We start from the raw sequence: 25,720 nt of genomic DNA on the forward strand, positions 1-25,720 counted from the left end.
AAGTTGAACCCCTATTACTTCCAACTTTCAGCCATTTATAGGCTTTTTACAATACTCTCGAACTCTCTGAGGTTCGAGATGTCTTAATATAACCACTTGATGCCATAACTAGACAAACATGAGCTCAAAGAGCTCTGTTTCTAACAAACACGGTAATCAAATTTTAGTAATTTCGTCGCGTTGTCAGGTGGTTCGCTTGTGCCAGCGATGTTCCATGATCATTTCTGTTGGTTCAGCTGCATCGTGCTGTTGTTTTTTCCCCTTTCAGCCATGCATTCCGTTATTTCAGTTCAACTGTCCGACTGTCAAAAACATTGACAAAGCCAACAAATTTCCTCCCTAGGTGACTGATGGGAAGTAGGGTATGGGGGCACATGGGCTGTTGGATGGTGTGGATCGATGGTCAGGATGTTGGTTAGGCGGTGGAGGATGAACTATGGTGATCGTGAATGGGGGTCGTTGGATCGAGAGGAATGGGCAGAAGAGATCAATCACCAGAGGCTTGAAGTCATGGCAGGAGTGGAATAAGTCCAAGCTATTAGATCTTAGATGGGTACATCAAACGACTATCGGGCAGAGGAGGAGCTCGAAGGATAATGCCCGGGAGCAGTTTACTCAAGCGGAAAAGGTTTATATCAGGAGGTCATTAGGTGGTAAGTGGTAAAGGTTGGAGCCTACTCGATTTCATTCATCAATCACCACGTAGTAGTGGAGAAGAGAAAGGAAACCACTTTATCGAGTGGGTATCCCTCTCTCTTGTTTCCCGAGTGATATGCGCGATAGCCATTAGATCTGGCGGAAATGATCTAACGGTGGTGATTGGTCAAAGCGGGTGAGTGTATAACGTTGGTCAGATGAAGTGTGGACTGTATGGGAACCTCTCCCCAATAGCAGAAAAGACCATTTCCCTCCTTTAGTCTTCAAAATAGCAGCACTGCACCTCAAGGCTAACACTAGGAACTTTCAAATAGACTTCAAAGCCTTAGATGTGCTTGAATTTTGACGTGATTTTTCACCTAGGCTTGGGAAGGAACTCTAATCTCCAACTGTTGCCTACTATAATTTGTGATGTTGTTTACGCCAATACATTAATGGTAAAGATTGCAGGAAAATAATGTTGTTACATGACTGTACAAGGAACATTGGGAAACTAAGTCTAATATCAAGTTGCCTCCAGAAGCTCTTGAACCTTGAGAAGCTTGGAATTCTAAATGAGGAGCTTTGAATTCTAAATTGAGGTTCCTATTGTAAATTTTTTCAAGTGATTGTTCACTCTTGGTTGTTGCAATGGAAATATTAATTCCTGAGAATTGTATGGGAAATCTTTCTTCACTGGTCCTGAGAATTATTTGTGTAATCTTGCTTCACTAGTATAATAACATTTCAAACACTGAAAATGGCCAACCTATTTCGGCAACCTGACATTGTCTCATGTGTTGATTGATTGTTGCAGAAATACAGACTTAGGAAGCAGCACCACAGAGAAGTCAATGTCAATAGAAGCAATAATGGTTAGTAGATTTCTAAATTGGAAATTTAAAATCATTGAAAAAATTTATGGTAGTCACAGGATGCTTCCATTTATCAATGGTGCAAGTTACACAACTTCACCTATCCATTTCATTTTCTCAAATAAGACAGCTTCATCCCACCCCATCCTCAAATTAAACAATTGTACCTCCTACCCTCACCTTTCACCCTTCAATAATAATAGGGATGGTTGAGATTTTCAACTCAAAAATAACCTTTTGAAGTACCTCTACATAGAAAATTATATTACCCTGCATTTCTACAAGCTCACTGGGACATTTGTAAGGACATGTCTGAAGCTATCTATCTCACTCTAGTGGTTAGAAACCTCACTTCCTTACCCTGGGTCCTCCTTGGTCCATGGTCAAGCATCTAAAAAACTTCATGGATCAGGGCCCCATAGAGAATGCTTCCAACCCACCAGGGAATGGAGAAGCCAATTTCTACAAGCCATTCCCTGTAGTGGCACCATGACCATACCTAAGATGACACCTTCCACCCTCAACCCCATCCCCACCATTCCCATTCTAGGAGATTTATACTCATTATTGAATTTTTTTTCAGGAGGAAGTTCTGATGGTGGAAACTTCCTAATCGGGATGGCCTAGGATAGCAACATTGCACCAAATCATAAGGAGTAAGTAATAAAAAATCTGCAGAAGAAAAATGGGCTAGAAACTCAAATAAGCCCTTTGGTTTTGAACTGATTTTCTGATTATCATTATGTTTACAGAGCAATGCAGATTGCTGATGCTCTGAGAGTTCAGATAGAAGTTCAGAGAAGACTCCATGACCAGCTAGAGGTATGACAATTTTTTCTGAAATTATGAAAATCGATGAACATAATATCTCTCCCCTGTTTCAGTTACCTAATGACTGAATGGAATCTATCTCTTGTAAATGTCAATGTAGGTTCAAAGGCACTTGTAGTTGAGAATAGAGGTGCAGGGTAAATATTTGCAGACCATATTAGAGAAAGCACAATAGACATTGGCATCAGAAGCATCGACATTAGCATGCCTTGAAGGCACAAGAGCCAAGCTTGCAGATTTGGCCTCCAAGCTTCCTACAAATAGCGTGAAGCCAAATTACTCTCCAGTGAAAGTGACTCCATTGATGGACATTCATAGACAATATCATGGGGACCTAGAGGTCAAGCCCCACCTTAGCGATCATTTCTCTCAAAATCAATTTGCAAGCCACAACATGGAGTAGAGTCTGAATAAATCTGAGAGTCCAATTGAGAAGAAAAGGTGGAGAAAATTTTTCCATGAGAGCAATGGAGAAAATTCCCCTACCAAGCTGCGAGAATTGGGCATTTATGCCTCTGCCTATAAAACAAAATAAGAACAAGAAGAAGAGGAAGAGCTCATAAAACCCATTACTATTAAAAGGTTTGCTGCAACTAGAGCATTAGTGGATGAGAGAATGGCCATACTTGTACAGTCTAATTTCCTTTCTTTAATCCAGGCTGATCATGAACCAAGATTGTACCATCCACATTCCATGTTGGGAAATTGTCGGAAGGTGGTAGAAGGATTGGATTTGAACAAGAAAGGGGAGGGATTAGTTCCTCAGTAGGGAAGAGAGCTGGATCTCAATGCATCTCAATCTCAAAGCAGTTGTTTTTCATGTTATTTTTGTCAATTTTGGTCTTATCCCATAACTAATCTATCTATATATATTGACCTCTTGTATGGTATGGGATATCTAGGGTGATATCAAGCACACCCATCTATTTGAGATATGTGATCAAATAATGTTTTGAAAGTTACTCAGCTACCTATATATTTTATTACATTCTATACTTTGACCATTATACCTATATATATTGATTTTCCATACCTCATTGGTACTACAAATGTTAAAAGACTTCATCTCATACAAATTTCAAAATTTAATATAAATCCTTAACACATTTTTAAATATTAATATTTTATATGTTGAAATTTACAATTTACAATTTTTTTAAGTAACAGAGATATCCTTCTAAAACTAAATTTCTTTATTTCTTTAATAGAGATCTCCCTACCCTAGTTAAACTTGTACAATACCTAGTTTCTCCAAATACAAATAATCTTCACTATATAAAAATATAACTAAGACATTGACTCTTTTTGAAGACACACCATAGTTTCTTTGAAACAACAAAATATTATTAAACTTTGCTAAGAAACTTACTTTATTGATACAAAGTATGGTTTGTTTGTTATAGCTAATGGAATACAGTTTTGTTGTGATAGCTGATTTGATTTTAGTGAAAGCGTTGATTAAAAAACATATTTAAGATATTGTGTCATTGAAAATGACAAAAATATTGGAACTTTGTTTTAGTTTATTAAGTTATTTAAATATAAATATAGTTTGATGTTTTGATTTGATTTTAGTGGAAGCTTATCAATCTTATAAAGGAAAAGGTATTTCAATTTTTTAATTAAAAATTAATTTTGTTATTCAATATAAAACTCTTTGAATCTATAAAAATGAATCTCTAACCTAGCAAAAGTAGGAAAAAATTGAATACTTAAACTATAATATTGTAAACATTTAATTAGTTGGAATGTACATATTTTTTTTGGTTATAGGAAGGAGATTTTATATTAAAAAACATTAAATACCATTTTAATATCAATTAAAAATATATTATATTAAAAATATAGTTTAAATGAATTAAGATTTATTGTATTTATTTTATTATATAACTTTTAGTTTGATAGATATGTTTTTATTTTTATTTCAATTAAATAAAAAATATAATTTAAATGAACAAAGATTTATTTTATTATTAATATTGTTATATCTTTTAATGTATATGAAAAATAGATATGTTTTTATTTTTATTTACAATATTGAAATAAAAGAAATTTAAAATTTTTAAAAATTGTAGTCATCGTCATCACTGGAATAAGATGAAGCATCCAGACATGTTAGTCGCATAATGCCTAACTAAAGTGTGTCATCTTTCTTAACTAAAGTGTGTCATCTTTCTTTGGAATCCCGGGTATTAAGAAATGACCCAATTTAACAATATATTTTTTTTTCCCATCTTCCCCCACCCCACCCCCCCCCCCTTTTTTTAATTTATTTTTTAAATATCTATATATAATAGGAACACTATTTTTTTTGGAAATTTGGGAAAACACATATAATTACATTTACATATGCTCAAGTGTATTGAGGCCGCAAATAGAACTTAACTTGGTAATATTTTGTATTTAACCTGGTAATATTTTGTACAAGCAATATGCTGGACACAAATGAGGTACCGACCAAATACTTGTTACAAAAGATTACTCAAAGCTAAGACATTGTATTATAGAAAATGTACAAAGATTACATGCATATGTGCTTTATGATGTAGTAGTTCCCAATTGTCACAAAAATTGCCCATCTTCCCCCACCCCCCTTTTTTTAATTTAATTTTTAAATATCTATATATAATAGGAACACTATTTTTTTGGAAATTTGGGAAAACACATATAATTACATTTACATATGCTCAAGTGTATTGAGGCCGCAAATAGAACTTAACCTGAAAATATTTTGTATTTAACCTGGTAATATTTTGTACAAGCAAAATGCTAGACACAAATGAGGTACCGGCCAAATACTTGTTACAAAAGTTTACTCAAAGCTAAGACATTGTATTATAGAAAATATACAAAGATTACATGCATATGTGCTTTATGATGTAGTAGTTCCCAATTGTCACAAAAATTGCCCATCTTCCCCCACCCCCCTTTTTTTAATTTAATTTTTAAATATCTATATATAATAGGAACACTATTTTTTTGGAAATTTGGGAAAATGCATATAATTACATTTACATATGCTCAAGTGTATTGAGGCCGCAAATAGAACTTAACCTGATAATATTTTGTATTTAACCTCGTAATATTTTGTACAAGCAAAATGCTAGACACAAATGAGGTACCAGCCAAATACTTGTTACAAACGATTACTCAAAGCTAATACTTTGTATTATAGAAAATGTACAAAGATTACATGCATATGTACTTTATGATGTAGTAGTTCCTAGTTGTCACAAAAATGGGATAGGAAGGAGCATCTGCCCAAAAAATAGAAACCAGATGTCTTCTTGGAAAATTCATTACATTTAACATAGAGAACGACCAAAAGCGAAAAATAAGAAAATTCATTACATTTAACATAGGGAACGACTAAAAGAGAAAAACAAGAGAAGTAAATGTGTGTTGGCAAAACTTGTTTAGATGTCCATAAGATTGTCGAACTCATGAAAAAAATATTTAATTTGTTATTTTGCATTATCAATCTCATGGATAGAATCTTTTATGTGTTATTTTGCATTATGATGCACTATGAAAACCTGGAGATATGCTTTCCTGCCTTCATCGTTTTCATTAACTGAACTCTCCTAAGATATATGACCACCATTTTATTAAAAAAAAATGGTGATACACAATGGTCAATGTGAAGCTCAAAGATAATTGCATCATCCAAAATTCAATATTCCAAACCAAAGTTCACTTATTATTTGCTTGATTATGGAAACCAAAGTACAAAATTTCAATTTAAGAATCATATCGGCCTTTCCTTGCACCTTTTGGGGCAATTGCTAGTTATAATACAGAGTCTTCATCCATTGGGTGAATACCATGTTGTTGCCCGAGTTGTTCGGGGGTGCTCAATTTATGTCAGGTAAATTTTTTGATTGGTTTTAGTCCTAATTTTGCAAGAGGTATATTCTACAACCTAGATGGGGGAGATGTGAAATACTTTGTGTCCATGCGTGAGTGTATGCATAATGTTCCAAATAACAAAAAAGGGAAGATTCTTTCTTATGATGGATCCATCTTAAGCTATGGATCTATTTAGCGCTGAGAGGAAGCAGAAAACTCAATGCACAAACCTTAATGTGTTTGCATCTTTAAGTAATTTGTCACTACGTTGTGGTTTGCACCTTTAGTATGAGGAACTGATGCAACCAAATAGATAGGCGGATTAATTTGTTTCTGCTTTGCACATTTGACCCTTGTTTTTGTTTCAGAGCATGTTTCTCTTAACCAATTTGATTATCTGGGGAAGTTATGTTTCTTGCTTATTATATAGTTTTTGGACTAAACATCCACAGGGGATTTGAATTGGTGACAGAGTGTCTAAACAATGCATCTATTCATCGTCAATTCAAAGCCTTGTGGGTATATTTTTTCTATATTAAATTAATGAAGATTGTTTTTTCCTTGGATTGATATTGGCAATGACATGCCTGGTGAACATGACTTTGAATTTGACTAAGGTATATATTATATATAATTAATATGTATATATACATATTAATTTTTTTGTCCCCTTGTCCTATTGAATGTTTCATCTTCCCTGGACTTTGGAGATATTGATTATTGTGTGTAACAACTTCTAGAAGTTGCAGAAAATGATATCATGAGAGAAGTCGTCAAAGAAAAGGAATTTGAAAAAATTACCTTCAAAATGAAGGAGACAAGGAGTACCAAATCTTTTGAAAGTTTGTAGTTAATTGCTCGGAGTGTTAGTTTCTCTATGCATGCTAGTACATTGTTGGTACCTATTAGATGCAATCTTCATAAAACACTTACACCAAAAGAAAAATTTAAGATTGAGTCCATGTTACACTATTTAACAACCAATCTTCAAGCTAATGCATCATTAAGTCAGACATATTTGTATTTTTTTGTATATGGATTGATTGAGGATGGTATGGAGGAAGAAAATATGGGTAGGAAGATTGCTTTGTTTATTAAACCTAGCCTAGCATCTTCAAGATCATTGGACTCATATGAAAATTCAATGAAGGGACCTACAAATGATAAGCTAGATACACCTAATAGGTATCCAATTTCAAAGTTTGCACTGGGACTTCTTGAGAACCATATGAAAAAACTAACACTAGATAAGTGTGATTAATATTTAATAGTGATGTTAGACCCTTTTATACAACTATTAGGGCATTGTCTCAAATCTAAGTATGAAGACGTTATATCACATTCTGTGAAATGTTTGGCTTGACTATTGGGACTTCCCCTTCCATTTATTGATATTCACAGTAGCCATATTACCTCAGTTTTTAAATGATCCTAACATCAGGAAAGACTAACAATCCCTTAATGCAGTCTTTTGTTGATTTACTTGTTATGCTTTTGAGACATGCAAATACAACCATCTCAAATGATCCATTAAATATGATTCTCCAACATCCAATGTTTATAAATTTAGAGAGTATCTCAATTATCATTGCACTATCACTTTTGAAAGAAATTGTTAGGCATAAACAGTTGGTTCTAGATTTGTATGATTTAATCACTAAAGTGTCATGTTTGATGGTAACTAGTCAAGCTCTTCTGATTCACCAACAATGTATCCAAGTTATTTTATATTTTCTTCTTGAATACCCTCTTGTTGCCAAGTGAATGCAACAACCCTTGGATTTCTTAGTGATTCACCATTTTGTACTTGTGATTTTCCATGATTTTAAAAGATAATATAATATGGTGAGAGATTCGCCAAAAAAATTATATATACATATTATATTTTTAATAAAATCGCCTTCAATTTTTCATATGCATCATGGGGATTCATCCATTTATTATACATATAATTTAGGGAGGTTCTTAAAGTTTTCCTTGAACACAAGTGAGTGTCGAGCCAAGCAGTCACTAGTGGCCGAGCTAAAGACTTCAGAATCAGATGCATGTTTTGACTCTCAGTCAGAACCCGACAAGGGGTATAACAAATGGAATCAGATTATAGATGCAGAGCCCAATGCCACCATTGCCACCATGAAGATCGATAAAGAGGAACCCACAGATCCAGAGGAGGAGGAGCACCTCTTCCACTCCCATATGTGGGTGAAGGGTTCCCCGCTACAGTTCATTGTCGATAGTGGGAGCCAAAAGAACCTCATTTTGGTAGAGGTCATGAAGCAGCTGGGCTTACCAACCACGGAAAACCCACAACCGTACATCATCGAGTGGCTTCACCAAGGACAAGATCTTCGAGTGAGTCAATAGTGTCACCTTCCATACAACATCGATCCCTTCATGGATGAGGTATTATGTGACATTGCTCCCCTTGATGTTTGTGATGTATTATTAGGCCAACCATACTTGTGGAAGCGGCCTGTTGTGTATGAGCCAAGGCCTCGTGCTATTAATGTTACTTTGGGAAATAAGTTGTACAGGATACCGAAGGTAGCACCGCCTGCCGCCATCTCTTTGGTTACTGCAAAACAATGCAGTAAGCTCATTTCCAAAACCAAGAAATTTGTTTTGTTGATGATACACCCTCAGGGAAAGAAAAATACAGTTGCCAGGACCTCCAAACAGGCCCCCTTCACACGGCAAAAACAGATGGACAAGGTCGTGGAGGAGTACAATGACATCTTCACCTCCCCCATAAGGGTTCCTCTGCACTGTCAAGTCAAGTACTCCATCGATCTGACCCCAAGTGTGTCATTTCCTAATGGACTAATCTATCGGTGCTTCATTCTGAAGAATGACGAAATCAAGAGGCATGTTCAAGATCTGCTTCAGAAAGGTCACATCTGAACGATTTCATCGCCCTGTGGGAGCCCGATCGTGTTATTACAGAAGAAGGATGGGACTTGGAGACTCTGTTTTGACTATTAGGCATTGAACAAGATCATTATCTAGAATAGGTACCCGATCCCATGGATTGATGACCTTTGGGACCAAGTCAAGGGGGAAAAATACTTCAACAAGATCGAATTGAAGTCCGGATATCACTAGGTACCAATCAAACCCTCCGATGTGAGGAAGACTTCCTTCAAAGCAGAGAAGGGCCTTTTTGAATGGTTGGTTATGCCTTTTGGGTTGATGAATGCTCTTGCAACCTTTATGAGGCTAATGGATGACATATTGCAGCCATTCACCAACTCGTTTGTAGTGGTATACTTGGATGACATCCTAATCTTCAGCCAGAGTTGGGAAGAGCACCTCCACCACATCCGACAAGCTCTCCAAAAACTGCGGAAACACAAGATGTGTGCCAATTTGGAGAAATGCATTTTCGGCATGACCCTGGTTTAGTATCTAGGATACATTATTGATGAATGGGGGGTGCATGTGGATCTAGCTAAGATCCAAGTCATTTGGGATTGGCGAGACCCAAGCACTCTGACAGAGCTTCGTAGCTTTCTGGGTCTTGCCAATTTCTACTGCAGGTTCATGTTGGGATTCTCTCATATCACTTGGCCCTTGAGTCAAGTCACCAAGGGAGGAGTGAAATAAAAATTCTTTTGGTCTGAATCTCAACAGAAGGCATTCACGGAGTTGAAACATAGCCTCTGCTTTGCACCAGTGCTTACATTACCAGACTTGCAACAACCATTTTAGATCGAGACAAATGCCTCTGAGTATGATATTGGGGCAGTTCTTACTCAACAGGGGCATCTTGTGGCATATCATAGTGAGACACTTTCAGACACAATACAGAAGTATCCCACTTATGACAAAGAGATGTATTCCATTGTGCAGGCCTACCGATAATGCAAGCATTACATTTTGGGGAAGGAAACTGTCATCCACGTAGGCCACCGACCCCTACAGTTCATACAAACGCAAGGGAAGTTGCAGAATGATCGCCATCAGAAGTGGTCCACATACCTGCAATAGTTCCATTTGAATACCAAGTTTAAGAAGGGCAGCACCAATAATGTTGCAGACTGCCTCAGCTGACCATCAATCATGCCGTTAACCACCGTGATCAACTCTTGTGGGCACGAGACTTCTGATTGGCCACTTCTCTACAAAAGTGACCCAGAATTCAGCCCACATACCAGATACTCTTGTAGGGTCGACAAGTTCCATTTTTCACCTCTAGGATGCCCTGTTATGCCACTTAGGACACCTCTGTGTTCCTTCAAGCGAGCGTGCCAAGATGATTTGGGAAGCACACTACAATTGAGCCACTGGGCATTTCGAGATCGAGAAAATAGTAGCAATACTGTAGAAGTATTTCTATTGGCCGAATCTTCAATAGGATTTCTAGATGTACATCAGATCCTACATTGCTTGTGACATTGCCAAACCGACCATCAAGAAGCAAGGCCTCTATATTCCACTGCCTACCCCTAGTCGACCTTGGGAATCCATCTCCATGGATTACATGTCAGGCCTTCCTTCTACTAAGCATGGAAACGAATGTGTTTTTGTGGTCATCGACAGATTCTAGAAGATGGTCATTATGGCAGCTTGCAAGAAGAATATCACAATAGAAGCCACTACTAAACTCTTCAATGAACAAGTTTGGGTACACTTTGAGATCCCACAGTCTATCATCTCAGATCGAGACATCAATTTCCTCAGTACATTTTGGTCCAGTCTCTAGTCGATGTTGGACACCAAGCTCACTAAATCCATAGCTTTCCATCCCCAAACTTATGGCTAGACAGAGGTCGTCAACAAGATGATTGTACCCATTTTGTCCATGTACAACTCAAATAATCCACACACATGGGATGAGAGCCTCCCCTATGTCCAGCACAGCTATAACTAGGCTCTCCATAGCTCGATTGACCACAACCCTTTTCAAGTGGGCTTGGGATTCCAGCCACTATGTCCCATTGATGTGGCCATACCATTTGCAGCTACTCAGGAAGATTCATCTCATGTCCAGTCTAAAGACGATAAGGCAAAAAGCTTCATTAAGCACATCCAACATATATGCCAATAGGTCCATGACATTATGGAGAAATCAAATGCCAAGTACAAGTAGTGACATGATCGACATTGGGTGCCACACAAGTTTCAGGTGGGCAATAAAATCTGGTTGCATTTGCAAAAGGAATGCCTTACTAGAGCCTATCGAAAACTTAGACCACTCCGATATAGTCCTTACACCATTACCAAGGTTGTGTGAGACAATTAATTTGAGCTTAGAATTCCCCCATTCCATGGTCTGCACCCAGTATTCAATGTGGACCGCCTTTGACCATACTTCCCACCATTGCTAGACACATCAGACATTGCAGAACAGCTCTCACCTACAGATGTAAATCCATATTGCATGGAACAAGCCACAATTGATCAAATCATGGACATGTAGATCAAGAACACCTGACAGCAAAGGATCTAACTATATTGAGTTGGCAAAGAAGTCCAACTCCTTCACAAGGGCAAGTGGCTCACCAAGGACCAAGTTCAGCAGAAGTTTCCTCATCTCATGGAGGAACTCAATGCAATGGGGACCATTGCTTCCTAAGAGGGGAGTAAGATCCAGGTGGATATTGGTGGCCACTCGCCTATTCCACTTGGACCCCCACCATTGTTTCTTTCAGTTTTTTAGTTTCCTTATTTGTAGCACAATTTACTATTTTTGGTAGTTTTTTAGGTCCTAAACTTCTGAAGTCGTTTTGAGGCCCTAAACAAATTTTTTGAGGGAAAAATGGGACCATCATGGATCATTGACCAGCTTTGTTCATTCAAAAGTTGTTTTCCTCGTATATATATTTCTAATGAGGTATTGTGCACGTCAAACAAAGATCGTATGCCAAAGTTACGACCCCAGGAAGTTGATGTACGAATTTACCCAGTCGAGGCCCATAGTTTGGTGCTTCATCTCTCAGGGTTAGGTTTTTGGATGTTTAGGGTTTTCCATTGTTTTTCAATACTAAATAGGCCTTTGAGCCTCATTGTAACATAGTTCAAAGGCATGTAGCCGCCACATCTCTTCTCAGAGATAAGCTACCATCACCCAAGCTAGTCTTATTTCTATTCTATTTGTAAGCATATTTCAGTATTTGATATTAATGAAATGAAGTGTTATTTCCACTGCATCTTTGTATTTATGGTTATATCTATAATTTTTTGCGTTCTTGTTTAAATCTGGATCATTGAGTGTCCAAGATAGACGCACTATCTTGAGACATACTCTTGATGTATTAATATTGTATCATTCTCATTATTTTGTAGAGAGTGTTTGAGTGAAATACAATGCATTGAGGCTACAGGCATTATCCTCCATAGCTCCTGTCTCTCATAATTTCAGTGTTTATTATTTTTTAATTTCCTTTATTTGGTATCAAATCCAAGTTGAATGAGAGATAGCCTGAGTGTGAAATATGTGTTTGTGTTACACAGTATTTTGTCACGCCTCTTGCACTTCCTTGTGACATACCCTGAAGTTCCCAAAACATGATCATTATACAGTATACTCATCCATGTATTCAACTCAAATCCCTCCTTTAACTTTGATTGGAAAATATCTGGAGCTTTCCCTGAAGAAATGGCTCATGAAACCCTAAAATGAGAGTCATCGCCCTTATGAAGCTCAAAACCACAATGATCGCCTATTGCACCTTGTTAATCCAGTGATGGCATCGCTCTATTCCCTCTCATACTTGCGATGGTCTCAAAAAGGAAGTTTTCCTAAAGAGGATGAGAAGCTTCGTGATCTAGAAGCTTCTACATCGGTGAGTTGGAGGTGGTTTCGTATAGATGAGGTCGAATCCTCCTAATTTGACCTCTTGGTCTCATCCCTATGAGCTACCTCCTTAAGATGTGGGCCTAATCCTATCTTTGGAGGAGGCCTAACTCCCTCTCCCAGCCTATAAATCCCCCCTCTACCATTCCCAAATGGTTGATCTATGTCCATTTGCACCCCTATGCTGACCTTGTGCTTAGATGTTATTTAATAGACTTGGAGAAGGAGTGTTGGAGATTTTCTTGGCTTGGACTTGGATTACCACTCAAGGAGAGCCTTTCAACATCAAGGCTATGGTTGTAAGCTTCCCTTTTATTATTTAAATAATAATACAACCGCTGGTTCATCTTCCCAAAATATATATGTTCATGTATGTATTGGTTTGGCATTCCTTGATCAGCTAAATAGGTTATTATTGGATTTTTTATTGGTTTTGGTATGCTTTGTTGTCTCTTGGTCACTTGTGCAGGTACATAAGAGCTAGAAGAAGTAGGAACAAGTCCACGACACAAGAGGTTCAAGGATCTCAACCAAGGAAATTGGATTAGCATCAGAGCAAGGTAGGCTTTCTCTCTTGTTCTACTTTTCAATTATAATCTAGGAAGATGTCTAGTTGATTGTCCCTTCAGTTGCTAGACCCACTCATTGAGGTAGAGGGATAGTCTCTATAGGTAGAGACAATTAACATTGTCAACAAAATGGTGACTCCGATGGGGAACCTATGACCCTTCCCTTCGTTTTCTTCACCTTGTCTTTTGACGAGTTTGATCAACCATTGATTTTTAGACTTCATTTCTTTTTTGTAGTCAGTGTCATAATCTGGTAGATGCCTGAAGGTTGTTAACTTGAGATGTTTTTGAAGATTTTGGATTTATTTTTTGTTTTCCTCGACCATCACAGATTTTAGCCTGATAGTCGCGATGACATCACGGGTTTTTAGTTACAGTAGCGATGATCACTATTTTATTCCTGACAGGTGCAATGACTGCAGAAAACTAAGAAATTTAGGGTTTTCTCTCTGATTTTCAATTCTAGTTGTCTTCTCCCTATGATTTACTAGTGTTTTCTTCATTGACTCTCTCAATGTCTCATTGCAATTGTCTTTTAACTTGGCTTGAGTGTCCTTGAAGTTTGATTAGCCTTTTAGGGTTCTAGGTCTTCTAGGTCAACCTTCGTTCACTCGTTCATCTCCCCATCAGAATTTAGAGATAAATTTCCTATGTTGAAGAGTCTTTGTGTGTTCAGACATTGTTGAATTTCCCTATTTTCTACCCCATTTCCATCAATATCAACCTATGTTTTATCTCAATAAAAGACCCTTCTTTCTTGCACTAGTACAAGATAGTTACCCATTCCTGCACATGCTCATATTTTATATTAAGATTTATTACAACACTTTAATCTTTTTATACAGATTTCATGCCTATTTACATACTTCTTGTAACTCATATTGATTTCCTATAGTAATCATGGAACTTAGTGTTAATGATGAATGAGTTGACTAGTGCAGGTAGATTCCTGCACTGCCACGAAGATTGTCCAAGATTTTCGAGAAGCTAAATCTTCCATGAGGATGCGTCTCGATCCTCGACTCCAAGTATAACTGCTGATGAACTAAAGCACGATAATAGGTGGTGTGCATTCAGGGGTTATTCTCCAAAGTTAGGTTACAGCCAAGCGAAGTTCATGTGTATTATAATTGCTGGCCAAGTTTGTAATTTCGGTTTTCTAAGTCTATTCGGCTGAAAGGCCTGAACAAGAAATATCTGTAATTAGTGTAAACGGCCTAGAGCCGAAAGGATATATATGATATAGATCATAGGTAGGAAGCTAGCGAACCATCGACTATCATTTTGTTTTATGTAATCTGGTTATCACCTCAGCTCTGGGGCTGGACTACTCTGTAATGTATATTTTCCAAATCGAGTAATACAAGAGAACTGCCATGATTTGCATATGCAACGTTTAGTTTATCTTTGATGTCCATTTGAAGTGCTGAGCTTTTTCATTCCTTAGAAGGGGAATGAGCTGGTTGGCTAGGGCCCAACCAACCCAGCTCGTTTACCCCTCTCGCTTTCGTTATTCAGAAAGAAGGTGTGGATATTTTTTTTGCAACTATGTGATTTTATAGTTTTAATATTTATCTTTCAAGTCCTGATTTAAAATATCTTTTGTAGCTAACGTGTGAAACGGATCCGTGGTTTGAGAGTAGCTGTGTTTATTTTTCTTATGAAATAGCTTTCTCACATTTCCTTTACTCTCATTCTCTGTTTTAATCTGTTTTCAATCGGATCGTGCAAGGAAATCTTTCCTGCACTAGTGCATGTTGTTTCCTACACTTTGGTCTAGTCATTCGTTGCAACAAATAGCGAATCACTTACCTGCATATTATTTACATTTATTTCACAAGTGAATGATCCATTAATTGAGTAACAGTCTTCAGTATTAAAAGTTCATCTTTAAAAGATTTGGAAGCAGTTGTATCAAATTATCATATTATACTTGCAAATAACATAAGCTATTTGGGTGAAGTACCAAACTTAATTAACACATGCAAAATACTTAGGCTATTGTTTGATTCTTTTAAAGTGATTTTATTTCATGAATTTTATTTCATGAATTTTATTTCCTTTGCAAAGTTTAATGAATTGAAGCATTTCCTTTTTCACAGATAATTTACTTCAAAATTTCATTTACAGTTGCAATTCTTTTTCATCACATCTTTCAGTTCTTTCGAAAGTAACTTGGAAACTGAGTGAAGGGAACTCTACCTCGGTGCAAGAGCAAGTCTCTTGTCATAGAAACAGAGTGCTCTAAGCCCTGAGGCTTAGAGCACCTTCATTTAGATATAAGACTTCAGTAAGAAAGGTCAAATATACTCTTACACAAAATTACTATACCTGCACTAGTGCAATCAAATTGCAAGAGTGCAAGGAAAGGTTGTTTGTGTGAGAGGAAGGTCAGAAGGAAGATATAATTCTGCAAGGGCCCACTTGTCAGATTGTTGACAATCCATCTGAAGATGAACATATCATTTAATTCCAACATTTAAGATTGTTTCCGTTGTGTGGAATTTCTTTACTTGATTTACTTGCAAATTGTCTTTTACATTCTAGCACTAGAGTTGCTTTGGTGTTAATTACCTTTCTGATTGTTTCTGTTTGATTTTGCAAAGCATTTCCTTTAAGAAGTAGGATTCCAGATAGGCAAAGTTCATACCATTTCTAGCATTTCTTGTGCTTCATCTCTAAGTTTACGAAACCCTCAGGTTGACAACTAAATGTTGAGAAGTTTGCTCAGCGCAATTCCTGCACCCAACATTTTGGTGCCGTTGCCGGGGAGGAAATTTGAATTGGTAAGAATTTTCCATTTTTTTGCAATAGGGGTAATTTTTCTATTATTTTTTCTTTTTTCTGTAGTGTGCTTCTATTGTTTGAAGGAATTTCTAGGTGCCGATTTATTTTTTTTAACTTGTAGTTTTTATTTGAATTTTGTTTTGTCATTTTTTGAAATGAATGCCTAAAGGACGTAGGGGTCTGAAGCCCACTAGGGGCCAAAGAAAAACTAACAAATCTGAAACCAAAACTCATATTGGGCCTTCTTTTGCAGGCAGAAAGTCCAAACAAACTCAAACTCTTCACGCAGCAACAGTCCACCTAGGCCCTGGTAGCAGTGGTTGAGGTGTGACACAGCCCATAAAGGGGAAGAAGGAGACTGTTGGAATCCATAGTTAGCCTTCTCAGACTATTAAGAGTGATTTGGGTGGAAGAACAACAATGGCAGATATGGAAGACCATGCCAAAGGAAGTGGTGAAAACTAGGTAAATGAGGAACAATCCACTTTCGGATTCTCGATTGTGGATCCTGATACACAAGTACAAATGGAAAACATTTCACCATCAACTCTTCCTCATTTTTATGGTAAGGTACATGAAGACCCAGACTCTTTCTTATTTGAGTTTGATATTTTGTGTAGGAGTTATGATTATTCATTTGATGCCCAGAAGTTAAAGTTGTTTCCTGCAACCCTCAAGGACACAGCACTCCGCTAGTTCATGGGACTAGGAGGAAACACTATATCTTCTTGGGAGCAAATGAAGAGAGTGTTCTTGTCAAAATATTAGGAATATTGTTAAACTATAGATATCCAAGATGAAATATTTACTATTGTGCAAAATGATGATGAGACTTTAGAGGACTACTTGGAGAGATTCCTGTATATCCTTCAAGGCTCAAAGCACAAATTGGGTCAGGCTTCGCCTTCCTCTACCAAATCATTTATCCAATAAAGAAATCTAACCTTCATCGGCCTTCGGCCTGTTCTTACATGGGCTCACTGATGATGCTATAAATAATTTAAATCTATTAGGACAAGGGGATATTGCTCAAAATAATTTTGATCATATATGTGACTTGTGCAGGAAATTCTCAAGGAATCAATATAGATCCGATAAAGGAATTCAGAATAAAAACATAAAAACCGAATCTACTGATGCTATGATTATTGGATTAGAAAACAAAATGGACAATATGAAAATTGAAATAATGAATATTGTTAGTAAACAAATAAACTCTTTGAAGTTTCAGCAGAAACTTGTAGAAGAGCAAGAGATATTATCTATTTTCTATCCTAAATGTAGAAGAAAGCATCCTTTAAGAGAATGTCCTCTAGATATTAAAGAAACTAATAAATGTGCAATTTGTGCAGATAACCATGCTACGGATAAATTTCCCTCTATAACTGGGCTGAACGCTGTATTGAAGAGAGGGACAACCTGAATCCAAATCATTGCATGCTATGGGAGCAAGAAGGAATTGGCCTCAGGTGAGTGCAGGTATGGTTCCTGAACCTCCACCACATTTTTTTGGTTATAATGCACACTCATATTCCTATCCTAACACTGGTCATTCCCAGCATGGGAAACATGGGAATAAATATCAATATGGACAACCCTCCCAATCTTGGCAACAAGGATCGAGAGGGCCAAACCATTCACATCATTCACATAATTCCTATCATGCACCTATGCAATCATACCCCCCTACATATGCACCTTACCCAATGCCTCAACCATCATTTCCTCAGTTGAGTCAACTTATGCCACCATTACCATTACCTCCACCATTTCAACCTTCTCAGCTACCTGCTCAACCTTTACCCAACCCCAATAATAAAGCAGTACAAATGATACATTTTATGACCCCACTTTCTTCATCCAGATTTCAGACTATGCTAGTTGGAGTCAATGATCTCCAATTGAGATCAGGGAAAGTGGTAACCTCATAAAATCAAAAGCAGCCCATGGTGATTATCGACGAGAGAGGAGAGGAGGAAACTCCTTATCATTCTGAAAAATATTACACCATTCAGCCTATCCCTGTACATTCTAAGCCCCTGTCATCTTCTCCTAACTGACCTCCCTATCCAGAGAGGTTAGTTGTGGAGAAGAAAGACCCCATTCCTAAGTCTAGCCTGGCTTCTAAGCTTAGGAACCTTTTCATCAGGGTACCTTTGCTCCAAGCTATTAAAGAGATCCCCATCTGTACAAAAATAATTAGGGAACTATGTCTCAAGAAGCCAGGAAGGAGAAGATTGGAACCCCAAACCATTCAATTTGTTGGTAGAGCAGCAGAGTTAATGATGGGATGTATGCACATGGAAAAATATACCGACCCTGGAAACCATGTTGTCTCTGTTCAGATAGGTGATGTTCTTGTCTCCAATGTACTTATAGACCTAGGGGCAGCCATTAATGTTATGACCAAGCAAACCATGGATCAACTTGGACTGGTCCATATTCGTCCTACTCCCACTGTGCTTGAATTGGCAGATAGATCTAAAATCAAGCCAGAAGGAGTATTGGATGATGTGGTTGTTTCCCTAGATTCTTGGGAATATCCTACAGATTTCATTTTGCTTTAGCCAAAGAACCCTGTGGGAGGGCATCCCTTGATCTTGGGACGACCATGGCTTGCTACAACCGATGCTTATATCGAATGTCATTTTGGTGATATGTATATTTCCCATGGAGATTCTAGAAAGAAAGTCACCCTATATCCACCCACTAGATCTATTCAGGAGCTCCAAGACACTTTATGGTTAGATTACAATAGTGATGAGGATACCCAACCTATTTCCTTAATACATCAGAATGTTGATTCCTTACAGGAGGGTGAAATTCAAGACTTCCTAAACAATCTAGACACCATGCCTAATTTTGAGTTGTCGAGTCAGGTTTTTAGTCTAGATTTTCAGGAAGGATATGACTCTCTACCTCCATCACCACCATCTCTAGCAACACCTTTTTGTACTCTTGAGCCTGACACTACTCTTGTTGAGATTAGTCCAGGTAAATCCTTGTATATCAGTTCGGACTTGGACACCTCTCAACGAGAGCAGGTTGTGAATTTATTGCAGAACCATATTGATTCCTTTGCATGGGGATATGAAGATATGAAAGGCATCCCTCCTGAAACTTGTACACACCATATCTATATTCAGGATGGAGCCTGACCTGTCCGAAAACCCCAAAGGCGAATGAACCCAGCTCTAAGAGATGTTGTAAAGGAAGAATTGCAAAAACTCTTAGATGTTGATTTTATCTATCCCATTTCTGACAGCCAGTGGGTCTCTCCATTAGTGTTAGTCCCAAAGAAAGATGGGAGATGGCGCATTTGTATTGATTACAGAGAATTGAATAAAGCCACTCTCAAAGATTACTTCCCCCTTCCTTTCATCGATCAGGTACTTGATACCCTTGCTGGTAAGAAGTACTTTTCTTTTCTAGATGACTTTAGCAAATATAACCAGATACAGATAGCACCCGAGGATCAAGACAAAACTACTTTTACGTTTCCATGGGGTACATTTTCGTATCAAGTGCTTCCCTTTGGGCTATGTAATTCTCCGGCTACCTTTCAAAGGGCAGTCTTGGCTATTTTTTCTAACCTTGAATGCGTAGAAATCTATGTCGATGATTTGTTTATGTTTGGTGATTCATTTCAGCAAGCCCTCAAGAATCTAGAAAAAGTGCTTCTTCGCTGCCAAGAAGCTCATCTCACCTTGAGTGACAAGAAATGCAGATTAATGTGCAAGGCGAGAGTAGTTCTTGGCCATCTTATTTCTGAAAAAGGTATCCAGGTTGACCCTACAAAAGTAGAAGTCATTTTGAGTTTTCCTATACCTAAAACTCAAAGGGAAGTGAGAGGTTTTCTAGGACATGTGGGCTACTATAGGATATTCATTGCGAATTTCTCAAGGATATCTACCCCCTTTTTTTGACTTTTGGCTAAAGATAGTGAGTTTTCTTGGTCCAAAGCTTGCCAACAGTCCTTTAAGACATTGAAGGAAAAACTAGTTCAGGCACCAGTATTGAGAGGACCAAACTAGTCCCTGCCATTTCATATTTCCTCTGATGCCTCAGATACTACTATAGGCACAGCTTTAGGACAAGAAGAAGACAAACAATCTTATGCTATTTATTTCATTAGTAAAAACTTGTCACCTGCTGAACTCAATTATATGATTACTGAGAAAGAGGTTTTAGCTGTAATTTTTTCCATTAATAAATTCAGACATTATATTATAGGATATGAAGTTCTTGCACACACTGACCATTCCACTATAAGATATTTGATGAATAAACCATTAACTAGCGGTAGAGTGACTAGGTGGTTTCTATTATTATAGGAATTTAATATTGCCATTGTTGATATACCATGAAAGTCAAATGTAGTTGCAGATTATCTTTCAAGATTAAATAATCCTGGTGAAGCAATTCCTGTTGATGATGATTTTGTGTCAACAAAATATCCATGGTTTGTTGACATAGCTAACTATTTAGTCACCGAGAAATTACCACCTCACTTATCCGCTCGTGAAAAGTGTAATATCATTCAGAAAAGTGTTGCATATTCTTGGATCCAAGGAGACCTCGTTTACACTGGAGCAGATCTCATTATCTATAGATGTGTAAGAGAGGAAGAGGTGTTTGATATCTTAAAATCTACCCATGATGAACCTTGTGGAGGTCACTTCGCCGATAAGCGAACTACATACAAAGTATTACGAGCTGGCTATTTTTGGCCTTCCTTGTTCAAGGATGCCAAACAGTATGTCAAGCGATGTGATAGCTGTCAACGAATTGGCCAACCTAATCCAACCAATGAAATTCCTTTATGTCCTCAATTTATGATTGAGCCTTTTGAAAAATGGGCCATTGATTTCGTAGGACCAATAAATCCTACATCATAAAATAAAAAGCATATTTTGGTTTGTACAGATTTTGTTACAAAATGGGTAGAAGCTAAAGCTGTTTCTTTTGCTACTGAAAGAGTTGTTGTTGATTTTCTTTTCACTAAATTCTTTACTAGATTTGGTGTGCCTAGAGAAATTGTTTCTAACAATGGATCGCGGTTTATTTCTACTCTGGTACAGGGTGTGATGGAGCAATACAAAATACGACATAGGAGATCTACACCATAGCACCCGCAAGCCAATGGTCAGGTGAAATCCACAAATAAGGTAATTGAGTCCATCCTCACAAAAGCGGTAAACATGCATAGAAAGGATTGGGCTGACAAATTAACGAAAGCATTGTGGGCCTATCGAACCACTTGAAGAAACAACACAGGACACACACCATATGAGTTGGTGTATGGGAAATAAGTCCTCTTGCTGATAGAATTCCAGATCAATGCTTTTAGGACTGCAGTCCAATTGGGACTAGATCTCTTTGAAGCACAGCATAGCGCCTTCTACAATTAAACGCGTTAGATGAAATCTGAAGGGATGTTGTTCAACAAAACATCTTGGTTCAACAACAGCGCAAGAAGTGACATGACAAGTCCATTCAGAAGAAGCAGTTCCAACTAGGTGATTGGGTACTCCTTTACGATTCAAGATTCAAACATTTTAAATGAAAATCCATACACATTGGATGGGACCCTATGAGGTGGTCAAAATGTTCGAAAACAGAACGGTAGAAATCAAAACTATTGATGGACGGAATTTTGTGTTCCTGGTAAACGAGCATAGATTGAAGGTATATTTTCAACCCCTTACTAAAGGATATTTTATGTAGCAAGTCCAACAACCATTTGAAAAGGAGTTGGTAGGTGGTAACATCAACCTATTGAAGAAATGATTCCTTCTTGTCCTTATTAAGAAAATAAATAATCAAAGAAAAAAAAAGAAAAAAATCACAAAAATAAAAAGTATAAAAAGAAAAAAATTCTTGTAATTATGAAAATCAGTCGACTAACATGATTGCAGAAGGATCGACCTGAAAACTACCATGCTGGCAGGAAGATTGAAATTCTAATAAAAAGGGAATGTTACTTGATTTTTAGATATGTTGGCTTCCACCAAGAAGAAGCAGGAAGATTGAAATTCTAATAAAAAGGAAATGTTACTTGATTTTTAGATATGTTGGCTTCCAACAAGAAGAAGTAGGTTCACGAAACTGAGCACTTACCCAAGTTTGGGGTAACTAGCATGGACATTTTTATCCAAGTGAACGCTTACTTCCCACTGAAGTTATTTTTCTGCACCAGTGCAGGCAGATTTCAAGGTAAAAATATTGTCCTTCTTCTATTTCCCATTTCAAAATTTCACACTAAGTTTCTTTTCTAAATTTCCCAATGAATTACCTTCCTCTTCTTCCAAGAAACTACCCTTACCCGATTTTGTAAAATCCCTCTTTTCCCTTGAATTTTTTTTTCCCATATCCCATTTCGTTTATCCCTCTTGGTGATATTGTTTCTGAAATCTTTGTTGTAATATTCCTTCCCATTCTAAAATTTTTACCCCTTTTCCACTTCTTTATTCCCTCGTAAAATGATTGTAGAATTCAATGCATTCAATCCAGAAGGCATGTTCGAGAAACACCAAAGGACGGCGAATAAATTTTTCGTGTATAATGAGGCAAATTCTTTAAGTCCATCTATGGAAGTATGTCCTATCAGATTCTCTGTTTGGTAAAAATCTTTGGTGCAAGCATAGCAATACAAGCAAGTCTGGTGCAGAAATATAGTTGACTGTGAAAGCAACTTACACAGTCCTAAAATGGTTTATCAAGGGTTTATGGGCCTGTATTTTTCTGCACATGTGTTGATATGTTCTCTCACTCCGTGTTTTAATTAATACTTTGTTTCATTAATTACTAGTCTAGGAACAAATCTTTAAAGTGCAAGATGTGTAAGGTTTGAAATCTAATCTTTTTTAATAAATGCTGAAATATGTTTGATTGAATTATGATGCTGACTGTGGAAGGGTACTACTGTCTGATAACCTGCACTCACCCTCCTTGCAATAATTCCACATTGCCTGACCATCATTAACTTACCCGTAATCCGATCATTGTAGTCGTTGCATCACCGTTGCCTATACCGCCACTACATCCAATTATTACGATTCACCTGTAACGAGCTGACACGAATCTACACCCGATATGGGGGGTTTGTTCCATCATAGCCAGGTGAGTGGGTCTGAAAAGATGGAGGGCGAGGAACCTCCAGCATAAAACTCTTGGCGAACATTGGAGTCACTCAGAAATTCCTTTGAGGGTGTGATTAGTGAAGTGGAGGAGGTTCAAAATGGCACCTGTGAGGAGTGAACTATTGTCGCTACAGGAGATTGAACAAACCGCCAAGTACAAGAATAGTCTTGCACTATTGCAAGAATCTGGATTCCTGCCATTCCTACAAAATTTTGATGGGTTCGACATGGCCGTAGTGTTAGAGTTTGCAAGGACGTTCAAAGAAGGCTGAGTTAGGGTCGGGTCCTTAAAGTTCAAAATTACAGAAGATTTCATTGCACAAGCCACAGGCCTGCCACTCACAAGGAGCGATGGTTTAAAAAGGAACGTCTTGTAAAGAAGCGTTGGCACTGGTTCATGGTTGATAAGAAAATTAAAGTCAATTGGATAAAGGGACTTCCACAGATCGCCATGGTCGGGAAGTGGTGATATTTATTGTTTATATTACAAAAGTTTGTCACAAGGGAAGGACGCTATACCTTGGTGTTCGTCTACCACCTTCGATTGTTGTTGCATTTTGAGGCAGGAAAATTGATTAATTTTCCTCACTTCTTGCTTAGAAGCCTTGAAAAGATGGCGAAAAACGTGCAGAGTAGCGATGCAAGCTAGGTTGCAAACAAACTTTGCCTTCATGGACTCATTACGATGCTGGTCATGAAGAAGTTAGAAAAAAAGGGAATAATGTGGGGAGCATTTCTGAAAGAATTCCAAGTAAGAGGTGTAGAAGAGTTTGCTAGCACTAGTATAGGTAAGAAGAGAAAGGCAGGGACATTGTCTCCTACCAAGTGGCAAGGTAAGAGTTCACCAGTGCAAGCAGAGAAGAGGGCCGTTGAGAATACTCCACTCGTGGAAAAGAAGAGGAAGAGTAGAGCCTCAATGAGGAGGAAAACTGTCGCCCAAGGGACGAACCAATTGGGTTATCCAATCATAATCAATGAAACACCACAGTTCATAATCTCTTGGTGCTTGCAGACGCACTGGCACACACTGTGGAGGATGAGGAGAACGCAAAAGATGATGTCCTATTGTCAACATTTTTCAGCAAGCTAAAGAGCATAAAGATGATGTCGACACCGCATATTAGTGAAGTGCAAGAAGAAGAGAACAAAGAGGAACAACATGCAGAGGGTCTTGATAATTTCAACGAACCAGATGTGGAGACCCTCAATGATTTCGAGGAGCGGGGTACTAAAGACCCTGCAGTTTTTGAAGGTCGGGGCATTGAAGACCCTGTGATTTCTAAAGATCAAGGCATTTAAGACCCTGCAATTTTAAAAGGTTAGGGTATTGAAGACCCTGCGGTGTTAGAAGGTTAAGGTACTGAAGTCCCTATAGTGGTAGAAGGATGGGGAATCAAAACCCCTACTGATTTGGAAGGACAGGGTGCTAAATCCCCTGAGACGCTGGGAGAACAAGGTGTTAAGAGCCCCAGAGAATTGAGTGCACAAGGAACGAAGATTGGTGAGGGCATCAAAACCCTCACTAATGAGAAAACCCCGAGTATAGAAACCCTCGGCAATGTCATAAAGTAGGCTTTCGACAACCTTGACCTTGATGACGATGATGGGACCTGTTTTGAGTCTGTGGCAGAAAAGACGTTCACACCCGAAGATCTTAGCACAACACCCTCCACTCTTTTCCTCAATAGCAGAATAGTAGACCTAGAGCAACAAGTCCATGACCTGGAAGCTTTGAAACAGGTCATGAAAGAGCAAAGTTGGCAGAAACAGAGTGAGGTGGAGTTACTGGCAGAAGTAAAGAGGCAGAAGCAGTAAGAAAAGGTATGGAAATACCGGGCTTCCAGATGTTATAGAAGCCTCAAGAAGGTGACTAAGCAGCTGTGAAAAGCCCAAGACAAGAAGCCAAAGATAGTAAAAATAGGAATAAACATTGAAGTGCAGAACTGAGGAGCTGGCCATTCATTTTTGAAGGTTTTTTGCAGAGGTAAGATGTTGTGTGAGGAAACACAACAAATTAGGGATGGGAGTATGTTGGTATCCTAAATTTCCCTATTTTCTACCCCATTTCCATCAATATCAACCTTTGTTTTATCTCAATAAAGGACCCTTCTTTCCTGCACTAGTACAAGATAGTTACCCATTCCTGCACATGCTCATATTTTATATTAAGATTTATTACAACACTTTATTAATCTTTTTATACATATTTCATGCCTATTTACATATTTATTGTAA

The 25,720-nt window shown here is 37.8% G+C and overlaps 1 pseudogene; it reads left to right on the top strand.

Annotated features, from left to right (window-relative positions):
* Positions 1 to 436: 436 nt before the first annotated feature.
* LOC149167555 (uncharacterized) lies at positions 437 to 24,784 on the top strand (annotated as a pseudogene).
* The last annotated feature ends 936 nt before the right edge of the window (positions 24,785 to 25,720 follow it).

Source organism: Pinus tabuliformis, chromosome 5_1 (genome assembly GCF_031772625.1).
Source record: "Pinus tabuliformis cultivar Carrire ecotype Pingquan chromosome 5_1, CPIR1, whole genome shotgun sequence".
NCBI classification, from domain to species: domain Eukaryota; kingdom Viridiplantae; phylum Streptophyta; class Pinopsida; order Pinales; family Pinaceae; genus Pinus; species Pinus tabuliformis.